Source organism: Durio zibethinus, chromosome 10, assembly GCF_047325235.1.
Source record: "Durio zibethinus cultivar Kanyao isolate XHJ-2024 chromosome 10, ASM4732523v1, whole genome shotgun sequence".
NCBI classification, from domain to species: domain Eukaryota; kingdom Viridiplantae; phylum Streptophyta; class Magnoliopsida; order Malvales; family Malvaceae; genus Durio; species Durio zibethinus.
This window is the reverse complement of record NC_143171.1, coordinates 363,810-380,000: the sequence shown is the minus strand read 5'-3', so window position 1 is coordinate 380,000 and position 16,191 is coordinate 363,810. Positions and strand designations below refer to the sequence as shown.

The following is a 16,191-nucleotide window of genomic DNA, read 5'->3' as shown; positions in this document are numbered from 1 at the left end:
ATGATGGTTAAGGTATGTGCCTACACCATGCACTTGCATGTGTCATTAATAGTCACAACCTTGGTTGAAGTTTGATTTTGAGCCATGGTGCACATGCTGGGCTTAGCCATGTATTGGTGCCATATTTTGGGCTTGGCCATGTGCTGGTGCCATACTTTTTTTACCTATAGCACTAGACCTGAGAACTTAGCTAGTGGCATCGGGGGTTCTGATGATTGGGAATAGGGGTCGAGGGCTGTACGCACATGATATGTGATGGGTACTGGTCCTTAGCCTTATATTGGCCCCTTATCCCTCAAGGAATCTTAACAACTCACACCCCCTTGAAAAGGGTAAGAGCTTTTACAAGTTCGCAACCAGTAGCCATTCAAATGTCTAAAATGGGGATATTTTCTTCAAATGGAAATAAAATCTTCTACATTTCTATATTTTGGCTAAATTCTTTTATGGATGCCAATAAAAAGACAAGGATCATGTATACCAAATTTAGGGCCAAAACTCCTAAAAAATTTTCAAAAAAATCTAAACCATGAAAAATTTTAAAAATTATGAAAAATGAAAAATGAGTCATCTTGCCATCAAACTTCACATGAAGGCTCAAAGGACCATTATATGAATTTTCAAGCCATAAAAATGGCATTGGCATGGAAAAAATATAAAGATGTGCCTGAACCCACCTATTGCCTAGTCATGGTGTGCATGGTGCATGGCTTAACATCTACTAATGGTATTCAAGAGAGCTACCCACATAAAGGCCAATATATGCCAATGGTGGTTGAAGCATGTGCTGAGATAAAAGGCCAAGAAGTCACAATGCTGGTTAAGGTAGGTGCATGCATCGAAGGTCATTTAGTGCCGATAGTGGTCAAGACATGTGCATATGTCATAGTCCACAAGCTAGTCTAGGCCCAAAGGTTCTCTTTGAGTTAAGGAACAATACCAATTTTAGTGGGACAAGGTCTGATAGCCAGGGGGACTAGGCCTTAAAACCTACTGGTGGCCTAGGTCATAAGAAAATAGCATAGAACAGTGGTATGGGTAATGATCAAGACTCTAGAGGCTCAGCACAGTGTTCGAGTTTGACAAAATTAAGCTAGGCCTAAGTATGAGTGCTAGTGAGTGATGTGTGGGCACACAATCAGACCAAGCTTGGGCACTAATGGTTGAGGTGTGGGAGCACATTTAAACCCAAGTGTAGGCACTCCTAAACATAGTTATGGGATGATCAAATTCAAGGAGTTCTAGAAAGCCTAATACTATAGCATAATCTTTACAAGCTGGAATTATGCTAAGCACTTAAGTTTTGTAGGCTTACTTAGGCACAGAAAGTCAATTCCCTATCTAAGGCCACACGAAATTTGGCTTATGGTCAGAGCTTGTGACATATGCACCAAGTGCCATTAGGTGATAATGGCACTTAAGGGGTAGACAAGTGGCTTGGAAGGGATAAAAAAGTGGTGGGAGGGTCATGGTATACATGCTGCACCAAGTGCCGACATCTGGCAATGGTGTCCAAGGCAACAACCCTCAAAGGGCTAGCATATATCGATGGTGGTCAACATATATGCTGAGACCAATGGCCAAAATGTCTCAATGGTGGTCAAGGCATGTGCATGTGTCATGGTTTGTAAGCTAGTCTAAGCCTAAAGGTTCTATCTGAGTCAAAAAGCAATTATAGTTCTAGTGAAACAAAGTCTAATAATAAGGGGGACCAGGTCTTAAGGAATACTAAAGGCCCAGGTCATGGAGAACTAGCCCAAAATAGTGGTATGGTGTCATAAGCTAAGCTTTCACTCAATGAAGCAATAGACCGTGTGGCACTTGGATAGACACTTTCACATAAGTTAGCTTAGTTTGATATCTTAGCCAGTGTGGCAGCCTAATAATACACTGATTGCTCACTCCCTCTAAAGAGCTTAAGAGAATTTATAGCTATGCTACCTAAAGCCATTACAATGTTTGAAATGGAGACACATTTTCTTAGCACATAAGATCTATCATCCCCCTTGGCATCTCTACCCAATCATGGCCCTATACATGAGTGGCTAATGACATCCTACGCCTAGTCATTACCCTATACAAGGTTGGCTCATGACATCTTCCCCCACATATTCTGTCAATGCCTTCATTGACTTGTTCACCTAAAATTTTTCAATCTTTAGCTACAATGCTCAGAGGTTATGGTATCTCTCCTAACTAGTTTCTTTTGGTCCTAAGTCCTCCTACTTCACTAAATATTTATGAACTATTCTTTGAGATACTTGAGATTCCCTGTTAGCTAAAATCTTTTCAACTCAATGTTTTAATGGTGGCTTCATGGTAATGGTAGCCCTGGTTGATTCACTGTGACTTGCATCTATGGGGTTTACATGTTAGGGCTTTAAGTTGCTCACATGGAACACTAGATACACCTTCACCCATTTTGGTGGGTTGATTTTGTTAGAAGCATTCCCCACTTTGGAAAGAATCTTAAATGGACCATTATATTTATGCACTAACCTATGATCATATTTCCTTAGGAACTTGGTTTGTTAGAGCACTAGTCTAATAAGAACAAGATCACCAAGTTTGAATTGTTGTGCCCTTTGTCCCTTATCTACCCACTTCTTCATGTGCTTCAATGCCTTTTCTAAGTATGCTTGTGTAATTTTTGTGTTTTGTCTCCATTCTTTGCTAAGGTTGAAGGCTCTTAGATTTTTCCCTCAATATAGCTCAAGGGATGTATATAGGAGTCCTAGTAATTGTCCAGTGACCACTTTAAATAGACTCTTGTTTACAAAAGAACACTTATTAGAATTAAAATAAAGCTGAGCTACATCTAACAATGAATGCTAATTCTTCTTATTAGCTTGAAAAAAGTGTCTTAAGTCTCTTCTAACAACCCATTAAATTGTTCAATTTGACCATTAGTTTAAGGGTGATAACTTTAAAAGATGTTGAGCTAAGATCCCAAGATCTTAAAAAGCTCTTTCTAGAATGGCTCAGTATATGTCAGATCCCTGTCACTAACAATGGTTTAAGGGAGGCCCCAAATCTTGATTACATGTTTAAATATTAGCTGAGCAATATCTTTCGTGATGTAATACTTTTGGGTGGGAATGAACATATCATATTTTGAGAAATAGTCAATCACCACTAGGATAAACCCAAGATCAACAACCTTAGGAAGACAAGTCAATGGAGATATTTTCCCATGGTTTTGTAGGCACAGGTAATGGTTCAAGCATGCCTGCTAGTTTCTTTTTTTCAACTTTGTTCTATTGGCAAACAAAGCAAGTTTTCATATAGCCTATCATATCTTATCACATATGAGGGCTATAATAGCCTTGTTTTAATAAAGCCAAAGTATGTTGCAAACCAAGGTAACCTACCCATAGTGTGTCATGGCATTCCCTTATTACCATCTGTCTTAGACACCCCACTTTTGACATAAACAACCAAGGACCCTTCGTTAATAAGACCCCATTTTCTTGCCAAAAGTACTTGGACTTCCCTTATTCTACTAGTTTCAAGATGGCACTAGCCTATGGGTCTTTATTCAGATTATCTTTAATTAGGTTGCAAATATCTATTGTGATTTTACTAGCCACCATGGGGGTGATTCTCCTAAGGGTAGCCAACTCTGCCCATCTACTTAATGCATCTACCACTTCACTAGTTTTTCTAGTTGTGTGTTCAAAACAAAATTCAAATTTGGCTAGAAAATCCTACCATCTAGCTTGCTTAGCTGTGAGCTTCAACTGGGTGAGAAAATGACTAACCGTTACATTATCTATCTTAACTACAAATTGCGAACCCAACAAATAATGTCACCATGGATTACTGCCTGGAGTTTTTTCTCTTAAAGTGTATATATCCTTTTAGCTTTGCTCAACTTTCAAATACTATCGAGTACTGTTCTTGCAAAAGTACTCCCCTAAAAGCAAAATCAAATCATCTATTTGAACTTCAAAAAGCTTCCCAATGTCATGGAGAGCCGTGATAGGGTCCCTCATCATGGTTTTTTCCAAACCCTCAAAAGCCTCATGACGTTCACTTGTCCAACACCATTTATACTTTTTTTTTTCAATACCTCCATGTGGGTTGTGATTGTATGGGAGTACCTATCCATAAATCTCTTATAATTGTTGGCCAATCCCAAAAATGATAGGAGTTCACTGACATTCTTTGGTGTTGCCCACTCCTTGATAACATTAGCTTTTTCGATGTCTATTTGAATTTGGCTTAGAAAGTGAATCTTGGTTTGAGCAAATGTACATTTCTCCCCTTTAACATATAGTTGATGGTCGTGTAGTCTTTGAAATGTAAGACATAGGTGCTCTTGGTGCTCTTCCATGGTAGAACTATAAAACACTATGTCATCTAAATAGATGACCATAAACTTGTCAAGTTAGTCATAGCCCACCTAATTCATCAAGGTATAAAATGTGACAGGGGCATTAGTCAAACCAAAAGGCATACAAGAAATTCAAATGCACTATACTGCATTAAACAAGTGGTTTTTGGCTCATCACCTTCAACAATTATGACTTGATGATAGCCAGATCTCAAGTCTAATTTGGAGAAGTACTTGGCCTGGCTTAGTTGATCAAACAAATTCATAATAAAAGGAATAGGATATTTGTTTCTCACAGTGACTTTGTTCAAGGCCTTGTAGTCCACACATAACCACAAACTCCCATCATGCTTTCTCTGAAATAGCATGGGTACCTCAAATAGTGCTTTCGATGGCCTAATGAATTCAGCTTGTTAGGAGTCATCTAATTGTTTTCTCAATTTAGCCAACTCTAGTGGAGCCATGCAATATAGGCCTCTAGCTAGTAGCTTAACTCTTAAGAGAAGCTTAATCTCATGGTCCATTAATCTTTAAAGAGATAAGACCTTGGGAAATTGCTCTAGCATCACATTCTTAAACTCTTCCAATACTTTCTACACCCCATTAGGTATCAATTCTAGCTCAATCCAATCATTGTAAATTCGCATGGCCACATAGAAGGGCTTCCCTCTCTTTACCTTTTTCTTAAATTGTATGCTGAAATCATTTTCTTCCTATTCTTGAGAGGATCATGGCTAGCACAATATGCAAGCACTCCCCAAAAAATAATAAAAAACTAGTAGTGGGGATTGAGATTGCTTAAGACAACATCATGAAGTCTAATCCTAGGACAACATCAAAGTCATAAATGGGGATACTATGAAGTCTACATTTCTTTCCTATGGCCTCAACTTGGTCATCACACTCTTGGAGCTTCCACTAATAGCAAAGGTTGGTGAGTTAACCATTTTCATTTGCCAACAGTCCTTATTAACCTTAAAACCACACTTTTTTGCTTTCTCTGGTGTGATGAAGGTATTAGTTGCACCCGTATCTATCATGGCCTTTGTGGTTTTACCATTGAGTACTAGGTCCACATACATTAAAACTCTCTCAGGTTTTTTTTTTTATCATGTTTAGTTGGGTACAACTAGCACTAAGAAACAATATTAAGCCCATCCTTACAAGCTCCTCCTAAACTTTTTTGATAGTTTCAGGCACTTTGAAAGACTTTTGAGAGAGGATCTTAGAGCATTAAGGGCATCTCTATGTGGGCATTTAGCCACCCAATGTGGCCCTTGGCATAGGAAGCAAGCAAACGGTTGCTTCAGCTTGAAATTCAATGTATTATTTGCCTTGGGTTGGGTATTGTCTTAACTAGAAGGCCTCTTATCTGATCCCCCATAAAAGGGTCAATCCATTCTGGCCATCTTTCCTCTATTCCCAAAGTTAGAGTTACTACCACTTGATGGAAGGTTCTTTCTTTTTTAGGGCCCATTGTTACAGTCATTAAGATGTTTAGTGGCAACCATCACTATGGCCATATCTTGCACCTTTTGTGTTTGCAATTCTATCTTGGCCCAAAGTTTGAGGTCCTCAAGGAAATAAAACATCTTGTCTTTTTTATAGATGTCTTTAATGTCCAACATTAGGGTAGGAAAGTTCCTCACAAACTCTTGTACCATTCCTATTTGCACAAATTCTTGAAGCTTTCTTTGGACCATATACTTTACATTCTTAAGAAAGAATTGGTTTTTCAACTCTTGCTTAAGATCCACCCAAGTTTTGATAGAGCATTCATCATTTACAAATTTTGAATGCCAACATAGCTTGGCATGCATATCAAGGTACATTGAAGCCATTGCAACCTTATCCTCCTTTGATTTTATGTGTACATCTCAAAATTATTTTTCTATGTCAAATAGGAAATTTGCAAGCTCTTTGGCATCTCTTGCTCCCTCGTAACATCAAGGCTTCAACACTTTGGCCTTTTTCCCTTTCTCTATTGAGCTAGAACTTGACCTGGCCATAGCCATTTGTAACACACTCACTTGGGCCCTAAGCTTCTCAAATTCTCTCTAAAGGACACTCAAGGCAACTCTGGTCTCCTCACCCAATCTATGTAGAGTATCAGACAACTCTCGTTGGGATGTCTCTATCTACCTCAGTCAACCATAAGTTACCACATGAGGTTTAAAGGCAACCATTGTGGCTTTAAGCTCCTCGATCTTCTGTCAGTCATTAAATCCACCACTTGTAGCCATCTCTAGCACTTTTCAACAGTGCTCTAATACTATATGTCATGGACTAAGCTTTTTTTCAATGAATCAATAGACCATACGACACTTGGATGGATGTTTTTACACAAGTCAACCAAGGTAGTTCAATATCCTAACCAATGATGTAGCCTAGTAATATGCCAACTGCTCACCCCCTTTAAAGAGCTTAAGAGATTTTATAGCTATGCTACCTAGAACCATTACAATGTTTGAAATGGGGACATTTTTTCCTAGCACATGAGATCTATCCTCCTCCTTGGCACATCCTATGCCTGATCATGGCCTTATATTTGGTTGGCTCATGACATCCTATGCTTGGTTATGGCCCTCTGCAAGGTTGATTCATGACATACGAGCAATGGTCAAGACTCTATAGGCTCAGGCACAGTGTTCAAGTTTGGCATAAATGAGCCAGGCCTATGTACAGATGCTAGTGAGCACTGATATGAATTTACAAGCCATAAAAAAGGCACTGGCTTTGTAAAAATATGAAAATGCACTTGATCCCACCTATAGCTCAATCGTGGTATATAGCGAGGGGCTAGGATACCTGTTCATGGTGCATAGCCTAGCATGTGCCGAAGGTGTTCGAGGGAACTACCCGTACAAAATGCCAACATGAACCAATGGTGGTCAAAGCATGTGTCGAGACTAAGGGCCAACAGGTCCCGATGGTGGTTGAGGCATGTGCTTGTGTCATAGTCTACACACTAGTCTAGGCTTAGGGGTTCTCTTCGAGTTAAAGATCCATTCTAGTTCTAGCAAAATAAGGTCCAATAGCCAGATGAACTAGGCCTTAAGGCCTACTATAGGCCCAAGTCATGGCGAACTAGCCAACATAGTGGTATGGGTAGCAATCAAGACTCCAAAGGCTCTGGCACAATGTTCATGTTTAGTATAATTGAGCCAGGCCAAATTTCAAGCACTGGTGAGTGCTTATATGAATTTACAAATCATAAAAATGGCATTAGCATGGTAAAAATATGACCTAAACCCACCTATAGCCCGGGTCCAGGATACCTGTGGTGGTGCACTGCCTATCATGTACTGATGGTCATTGAAACATGTGCCAAGACCAAGGGCCAACTTGTCCCAATGGTGCTCAAGGCATGTGCATGTGTCATGGTCTGTAAGTTGGTCTAAGCCCTGAGGTTCTCTCTAAGTCAATAAGTAGTTCTAGTTCTAGCAAGAAAAGGTCTGACAACCAAAAAGACCAGGCCTTGAGGCCTAGTAGAGGCCTAAGTCATGGGAAACTAGCTTAGAATAGTGGTGTGGGTAGTGATCAAGACTTCAAAGGCTTAGGCATGGTGTTCATGTTTGGTATAATTGACCCAAGCCTAGGTGCAAGTGCTGATGAGTGCTTATATGAATTTACAAGCCATAAAAATAGCATTGGCATTGCAGAAATAAGAAGATGTGCCTAAACCCACCCATTGGCTAGTTATGGTGCATATGTTATGTTGCTTGAGCCTGGGATACCCACATGTGATACATGGCTCAACATTTGCCGATGATGGTCCAATCATATGCTAAGACTAAGGGCCAACATGTCCTGATGGTGGTCAAGGCATGTGCATATGTCACAATTTGCAAGCAAGTCCAGGCCCAAGGGTTTTCTCCAAGTTAAAGAGTAGTTCTAGCTCTAGTGGGTCAAGGTCTGACAGCTATAAGGACCAGGCCTTGAGGCCAATTAGAGGTTTAAGTCTTAGGGGACTAGCCAGAACAATGGTATGGGCAGTGATCAAGACTCCAAAGGCTCAGGCACGATGTTCAAGCTTGGCAGAATTGAGCTAAGAGTAGGTATAGGCACTAGTGAGGGATACGTGGGCACACAGTCAAACCTAGGTGTTGGCACTAATGATCAAGGTGTGAGTGCATGGTCAAACCTAAATGCAGGCACTGATGACTGAGTTATGGGTGCACAATTAGACCCAAATGTGTGCACACCTGAACATAGTCTTGGAAGGATCAAAGTTGTGGGCTTTTTAAAGGCCTAGTACTATAGCATAATTTTTCACAAGCTAGAATTATGCTAAGCACTTGAGTTTTGTAGGCTGAGTTTGGCATATGAAATCAATTCCCTATCCAAGGTCACACAAAGTTTGACTTAAGACCAAAGCCTGTGACACATACATCGAGCATTATTTGGTGTTGATTGTGATCGAAGGGTAGACAAGTGCCTTGGGTGAGAGGTTCATGGCACACATGCTACACCAAATGCTAGCATCTACCAAAAAGGTGTTTGAGGCAACAATCTATACCAAAGGCCTGCTTGCACTAATAGTGGTTTAGGCAAGTCCTAGCATCTAGTGATGGTGTCTAAGGCAACATCCCACACAAAGGGGCTACCATCTACTGATGGTGTTCAAGGCAACAATGGGCTAGCATTTGTTAATGGTGTTGGATACAATTGCCTGCACTAACCAAGGGTCGAATACTATCGATGGTGTTTAAGGCAACAACCTGGACCAAGGGTCAAGGTGTGCCGATGGAGTTCAAGGCAAGTGCTCGCACCAAGGGCAAGCCCGTCACTATAACAAATACCAAGGGCATTTAGTTGCCATGTACTTAGATGCTCAAGGGAGAAATGTCATCACCTGACTAAATAAGTTGCAATGGAGAACACCATTCATCCCTAACCTTAGAGGAGTATGGTTTAAAAAAATCAAGTGAGAGGACTTCAGTGAGTGTCATGGGGGGAGGGATGAATCAAAGCGACAAAGGGCTGAATCTCAATAAATTGTGGTTGCAAGGCCACTTGGCTGCTTACAACACCCCATCATATATTTAAGTCATTTGCAAAGACCACACTTTCTATTCTAGTTAAGCTCATCTTAGGGCACTTGCATTATCTTTTAACAAATGTGCCACCCTAGCCAAACTCCTCACCTGACAATGTCTTTTGCTCGTATTGATCAATTGAGGCTGACCTTAGGTCCAAAAGAAAAGGTTGCGCCCAGCCTTTGATTCATGAAATATGTAAAATAACATTAAAAGTAGTTATATTTCAATTTTTCCTAAGGGATCCCACTTATACTACACCTCTTAAGTCATTCAGAAAGTCAGATTAGAGTTAAGCTCAACATGGATTTTTCTTCCAGTAGATTTTGCCAAGCCCATTCCCTTGGCTATGGTTTCACTGGATAGTAGATAAGGATAGTGGGAATCTTGTTAATCCATTCCTGTATGTCACTAATTAGATGACAAAGCATTTGGCTACCTTAAGAGAGTCATAGTTACTCCCACCATTTAGCCGCGTTTGGTTGAATTTCTTTGCTTTAACATTCATCGCATTGGGCAAAAATTACATTCTATGAGCATCTGTAGGGACCATCACAATGCTTTATTTTAATTAAATAGTTAGATTTCCCTTGTCTATACCAGTTTTGAGTCGATTGTTTGTCACTCGATGAGCAGTTCAAATAGTACACCAATAGTTGCTGGGTTCAGGACTAGGACCCTTATGCCAAGCCCTCAGACCCAATCCTTTTCCTAAGGTTATGAATCCATTTTGCTGACTTTCCTTGCCTACATTGTTCTAACTACCAAAGGTTGTTCACCTTGGAGACCTAATGCTGTTATAAATATGGTAGGGCATGAATGGCACTTACTCCTTCAAATTTTCGTGGGCCACCAATGGTGTACTGGACACCACATGATGTGCGATGCTCTTCTAGCTACTAGACCTTACCTTTGGTTAAGCTATTTTTAGGGTGGGTAGGTCGTTAAATAAAAAAGATAACTCTTACTGAGGCCTCTGCCAACATCTTTAGACTTTTTAACATTGTTGTAAGTCGTTGTGTCCTAATTCAAGAATTTTAACCTAATTCCCTTTCGAAGCTCGCACTGGACACACTATCAAATTGGCTTCCCCCATCTCTTAGGTTTGACTAACCATGTGCAAGTGTCATTCACTTGGAACCTTTACCCTTTTTAGCCTTCAAAGTTCTCATTTGAATATTTACTACTACCACTAAGATCTGCACTGATGGCCACTCCATCTGAGCTCACACCTTAGGTTTTGTGATAGTTCTACTGTCTTAATCAACCAACACCTTTTATGGGTTCTAGGTTAGCATGCAATTAGGCACCATAACCTAGCTTTTGATTCATCCTACATCACCAATTTTGCTTACCAAAATTGGCTCCCTTTGAGCTCTCAATTTCATGGCATGGCTTAATGAAGCAATTGTGCTATTCGACCTATTTAAAGTTTGAGAATATGTCAAAGGCATTATACACTCGATGCCTCTAATCATTGGCTTTTCCCAATAGAATTCACCAAGGACTCAAGCTATCTTGAGGGAAACTTTGGAAGGAAACAACTACTAGACAGTTCGATTAGTCTTTTGTCTCTATACTCAAGTTAGGTGAACAATTTACACGTTAGTATCATTATGGGCCTTCATTAGAGTTTCCTTTGGCTTTGCCCTGCTCAAGCATAGTTCACCATATTTTGGGTCCTGACAGGCATGTTCACACTCAAACCCTTCTCTGAAGATCAAGGTCAATTGGTAGTGCACCCGTGAGGGATCCTGCCAATCAGCTTCCTTTGCCTTATAGGTTTTCTAGCCCATTGACTTACACACATATCAGACTCCTTGGCTTGTGTTTCAAGATGGGCCGAATGGGGAGCTCGTAGGCCAATGTCAAGAGCACATAGGTGATGAGGTATGTCAAGACAGTGCATGCTACATTCCATGATCGTAGTGACAATGTCTTTATGGGCATATCAAAACTCTGAGCTTAGGCCACCATCGTGACTTGCATTAGTCCACACCTAGAGCCAATCAGTGGACCAGCTCTTACCTTTCCATATCTAATTGGGGTGTATCATTGGCTCCCATCCATTTCCCCTTTAACAATTTCAAGCACTCTTTGACTCTTTTTTCAAAATCTTTTTCATCTTTCCCTAATGGTACTTGTTTGCTATCGATCTCTCACCAATATTTAGCCTTCGATAAAATTTACTACCTAATTGGGGTTGCATTCCTAAATAACCCAACTCATCGATAGTGCCTTGTAGTGTGATAAGGTCTAGGCATAACGGGGCTCTCACCCTCTCTCACATTCTTTTCCAAGGGAGTTAGGCCTAGTCCACTGGTGAGGATGCTTCTCTAGACTACAATTCGAATGTCGTGAGTGCCTAATTCTCAAGCTGGTCTCTTCTCGATTTGCTTGTTGTTTTGAGGAGAATCTTGGTAGGTTTCTTTTCCTTAACTTATTGATATGCTTAAACTTACTGTGTAATCTTGCTTGACTTAAGGTCACGATACAAGCATTGATCGAGAGATGTAGGGGGTCTGATGGGGTCAAATGGACAATAAGCACACGTCACCAGAGACGAGGCACCTAAAGAGCTTTACCATCAATGGTCATAGTGCTATCATTGTCGGGGACTTACTTTTGGGCCAACTATGATCAATGAGATCACGAAAGGCTATTTTTCACCTCTTTCATCGAAAGCCTGACGGGCAAGGGGTTGGAAGAAGAGATGATGCATGACACCCAGGCAAACATGCCCTCAGCCTAATCGCTTAGGTGCAACTTGTGTTCAAAGACTTGATGGTTTACAAGATTCTGCAATTAACACTAAGTATCACATTTTGTTACATTTTTCATCAATGCAAAAGCTAAGATATCCATTGCTAAGAGTCATTTTGATTTTTTAGGACCAAAAGAGTCATGGTGTCACCTGCACATACACTATGAATAGGATGTTAATGGCACATGCTCTATTTTTTGTTTCAATTTCATGGTGTGATTCATGCTAGGGGTTTGTTATTTAGCTACAAGTAATGATATTGATCATTTCACCTGCCTAGAAGGCTAAACAAATCAATCGTCATGCATGTCTAGGGTCAAAAGGGGTTTAAGACACAAAGGCACCCTCTCCCCCTTAGTTTTTTGTTAACGCATTTGTGGGTTGTTCATTGAGCAAGTTTAGACAGTGATCTTTCCATAGGTTCACCTAAAGAAACCTTGTTATTACTTCTCCTTCCTCTAAATGATAAGGTTCAATAGATTTCTTATAACATCGTGAGCAATGAACCATCCACATTGCCATGATCCAAACACTTCATCGAATCATTCAATTAGTAAGAGCGATGGGTGATGTGTAGAAAGGGTAAGAACATAGTCAACGTGAGCTAGTGACTCATACTTACTAGGACTTCCTTGTTCAAGACCAACAATTATAATGATCTATCCCTATCATGATGAAATTTTAAAGATTACCTCTCGTTGAATACATCAGTCTAGTATGCATACAGCCCAAAACATCTAAGGGCATCACAAACCTATTATTGCCTCAAACTTCCTTAGCCTAAGTGGCCATAATCATTCTAAGAAGCTATCCACAAAGGATCACCTTTGTGTAGCTAGTTAGCAAGTTGAGGTCTTGTTCGTTAATAGAATTAACAAGACAAATCACTCCACAAACTAAGAATGGCCATGCAACACCACCCATAAAACTAAGAAAGATCTTTCGATCTATCAATCCTTGCTATGTATGGACCTGGTAAGTTTTCTTGTATTAAGTCAAATTAAGCTGCAAGCTCCACTCTTGATGGTGCCTTTCCATCGATTCCTTTAAGTTTCAGGCTTGCGACCATACTCCCTTTGAAACCTAAAGACTTTGATTTCTCATAAGGTGTTGGTAGAGTTTTAAAAGTAACATCCATCGATCCATAGTCAGCATCATTTATGGTTGACACAAGGATGGTATTTGATCATCTTTAAGCTCTCAACTTTCATTCTTGATTAATGAAAACATCATTGGCAAATGCTTTCATAGTTGTTCATCTTTTATAAATCCAAGAACTTCATCTCTGACTATGAAATATAAATGCCCCTGACTATCCCTATAATCATTACTCTAATCTCAAAGGCCAACACAATAGGATTCAAATCCTATGATGTTACCCTATGCTAATGTATACAAGTGTAGGCTTACTTGAGCACTTTGATTTTTTCAGAGTAACAACACCAAAGGAATGACCCGATCAAATAGGGCCAAGATCACATTATTGATAATAAGGATAAGTAAATTGTTGCTCATCGTGAGGTGACCTAGATGACCCAACCCTAGTTCCAACTATGAGCTTTTTAACTATAACAACTTAAATATACACTATTGGAGCTAGAATTACTGTAGCTGCTAGCACTAGACTTGACTTTCAATGGATCCTCACTAAGGGATTTACATTATACTCATTCTAATTGCCAAACTCATAGAGCCCAGTATTGTTAGTTATTATCACTACCTTATTATTTTTGAACACTTTACCAGAACATTCAATTGGTAGGAGCAACAAGCGATATGTACAAAGGGTAGGGATGTAGCCAATGCAAGGTGATGACTCATGCTCACTAGGAATTCCTCATTGAAGAACAACATTTACAATGATCTATACCCATCATGATTAAATTTCAAGGATTACCTAGCTTGTTGGCAAATGCTATGGACTCGTTGAATACATCAATGTAGCACACATGTGGCTTGGAACATCTAAGGGCATTGTAGACCTATTATTACCTCAAACTTCCTTAGCCTAAGTGACCATAGTCCCTTTAAGAAGCTAGACATGAAGGATCACCTCTATGTAGCTAGTTAGCAAGCTATGATCTCATTTGTTAATGGAATTAGCTAAACAAATTACTCTACCAACTAAGAATGGCCATGCACCACCACCAATAGAGTCAAGAAAGAGAGCTTAGTCCATCGATCCTCAGTATGTCTAGACCTAGTAAGTTTCCCATGTTGAGTCAAATTAAGCTATAGGCTCCACTCTTGGTGGTGTCCTTCCATTAATCCCTTTAAGTTTCAAACTCACAACCATACTCTCTCTAGAACCTAAAGAGTTTGATTCTCATAAGGTGCTGGCATAGTCCTAAAAGTAATATCTATCAATCCCTAGTCAACATCATTTATGGTTGAGATTAGGATAGTATCTGATCATCTTTGAGTCTTCAACTTTCATTCTTGATTGATGAAAACATCCTTGGTAAATGCTTTTATAGTTGTTCATCTTTCTTAAATTCAATAATTTCACCTCTGACTATGAAATATGAATGCCCTTGATTGTCTTTATGAATCATTACTCCAATGTCAAAGGTCAACACAATAGGATCAAAATCCTATGATGTTATCCCATGCTAATGTATACAAGTGTAAGCCTACTTTAAGCTCTTCAAAGTAATAGTGCCAAATGAATAACCTTGCCAATTAAGGTTAGGAGTGCATCACCGATAGTAGGGACAAGTATATCAGTGTTCACTGTGAGGTAGACCAAATGACCTAACCCTAGTTTTAACGACTAGCTTTTTAACTACAACAACTTAAATAAATGCTATTGAAGATAGAATTATTATGGCTGCTAGCACCAAACTTGCCTTCTAATTAATCATCATTAAGGGATTTAAATTGTACTCATTCTAGTTACCAGACTTATAAATCCTAATATTGTTATTTATTGTTACTACCTTTCCATGTTAGGATTGGGTAATTTATGCACCTGCTGCCTTTTTTGGATGTGGTAGCCATTTCTCAGGCTCTCTTTCTAGAATTAAACCCTGATTCTCTGTCACCCATCACCACCATAGTAGGCCACTATCCTACCATTAAAAGTTGATAGGGTAAAATTTTGAATGATGCATCATTGGCACAAAGGCTGTGCAATTCGTCAAGTTATCATGAATTATCAAAGTAATAGGCAAAGCCCACTTCGAACTTTTTTCTAATAAATGCATCCTTTTCAAAAGTTAAGGTTTGTTGCACATATTAACTCTAAAATTACTATGGTTATCCGAGTAATAGATACCATCAAACAAACTATAATTGATTTAATGAGCCATTCACAATTACACAATCTGAATTAGTTCATAGTTTCACATGCATGGCTTAATCTTTGAGACAAACATATTACTACTAGCCAAATCAACTAGGTAGCATTCTTTCAAGATATTGGCACTGCATGGGCCTCAACACACCAATTTAGTAGTGGAAAGAGCCAACACAGAGCATAAGCATCATACATGTCGAGCACGTAAAATGCATAGCATCGAATGAATAGGGGCCAAGAGCTTGTGCCCATAAAATGCTCTATATCTAAGAGCACAATTGAACATCAGTGCACCAATGTGGCCATAAAGGTTTAGGAGGCACGCTTAAGACATGGGGCATAATTAAGGTATGACCCATAGCCCTTAAGGACACAAGATGGATACAAGATTGAAAGATGTTATGTTTCTATTGATTTAGGTATATAGCGTAAGATCCTAATTGTGCCCCCAAGGTATGATGACCACATGAAAGGAGATTGAATAGGATGATAGGTTGATAGTTTTATGCATTGAGCATAAAGCCTACCTACATGCATAACCATAGCACCACTCATATGCCCATTATGTACAAGTGGCAGCATCCATGTATATCGATCCAAAACTTCTTCTAAAAAATTTTTCAAAACATTTTAAACTGTGAAAAATTCTAAAAATCATCAAAAATAGAAAGCAAGTCATCGTGCCATGAAACTTCACAAGAAGGCTTAAGGGATCGTTATATGAATTTACAAGCCATAAAAATGGCATTGGCAT

The 16,191-nt window shown here is 39.5% G+C and overlaps 1 non-coding gene and 2 pseudogenes across 1 annotated transcript; all 3 read right to left on the bottom strand.

Annotated features, from left to right (window-relative positions):
* Positions 1–10,137: 10,137 nt before the first annotated feature.
* On the bottom strand, positions 10,138–11,841 carry LOC149516279 (25S ribosomal RNA; annotated as a pseudogene).
* A 255-nt stretch (positions 11,842–12,096) lies between these two features.
* LOC149516278 (5.8S ribosomal RNA) lies at positions 12,097–12,251 on the bottom strand. The gene has a single exon (XR_016346037.1). It is a non-coding gene; the product is annotated as a 5.8S ribosomal RNA (ribosomal RNA).
* A 1,595-nt stretch (positions 12,252–13,846) lies between these two features.
* LOC149516277 (18S ribosomal RNA) lies at positions 13,847–15,543 on the bottom strand (annotated as a pseudogene).
* Between the last annotated feature and the right edge of the window lie 648 nt (positions 15,544–16,191).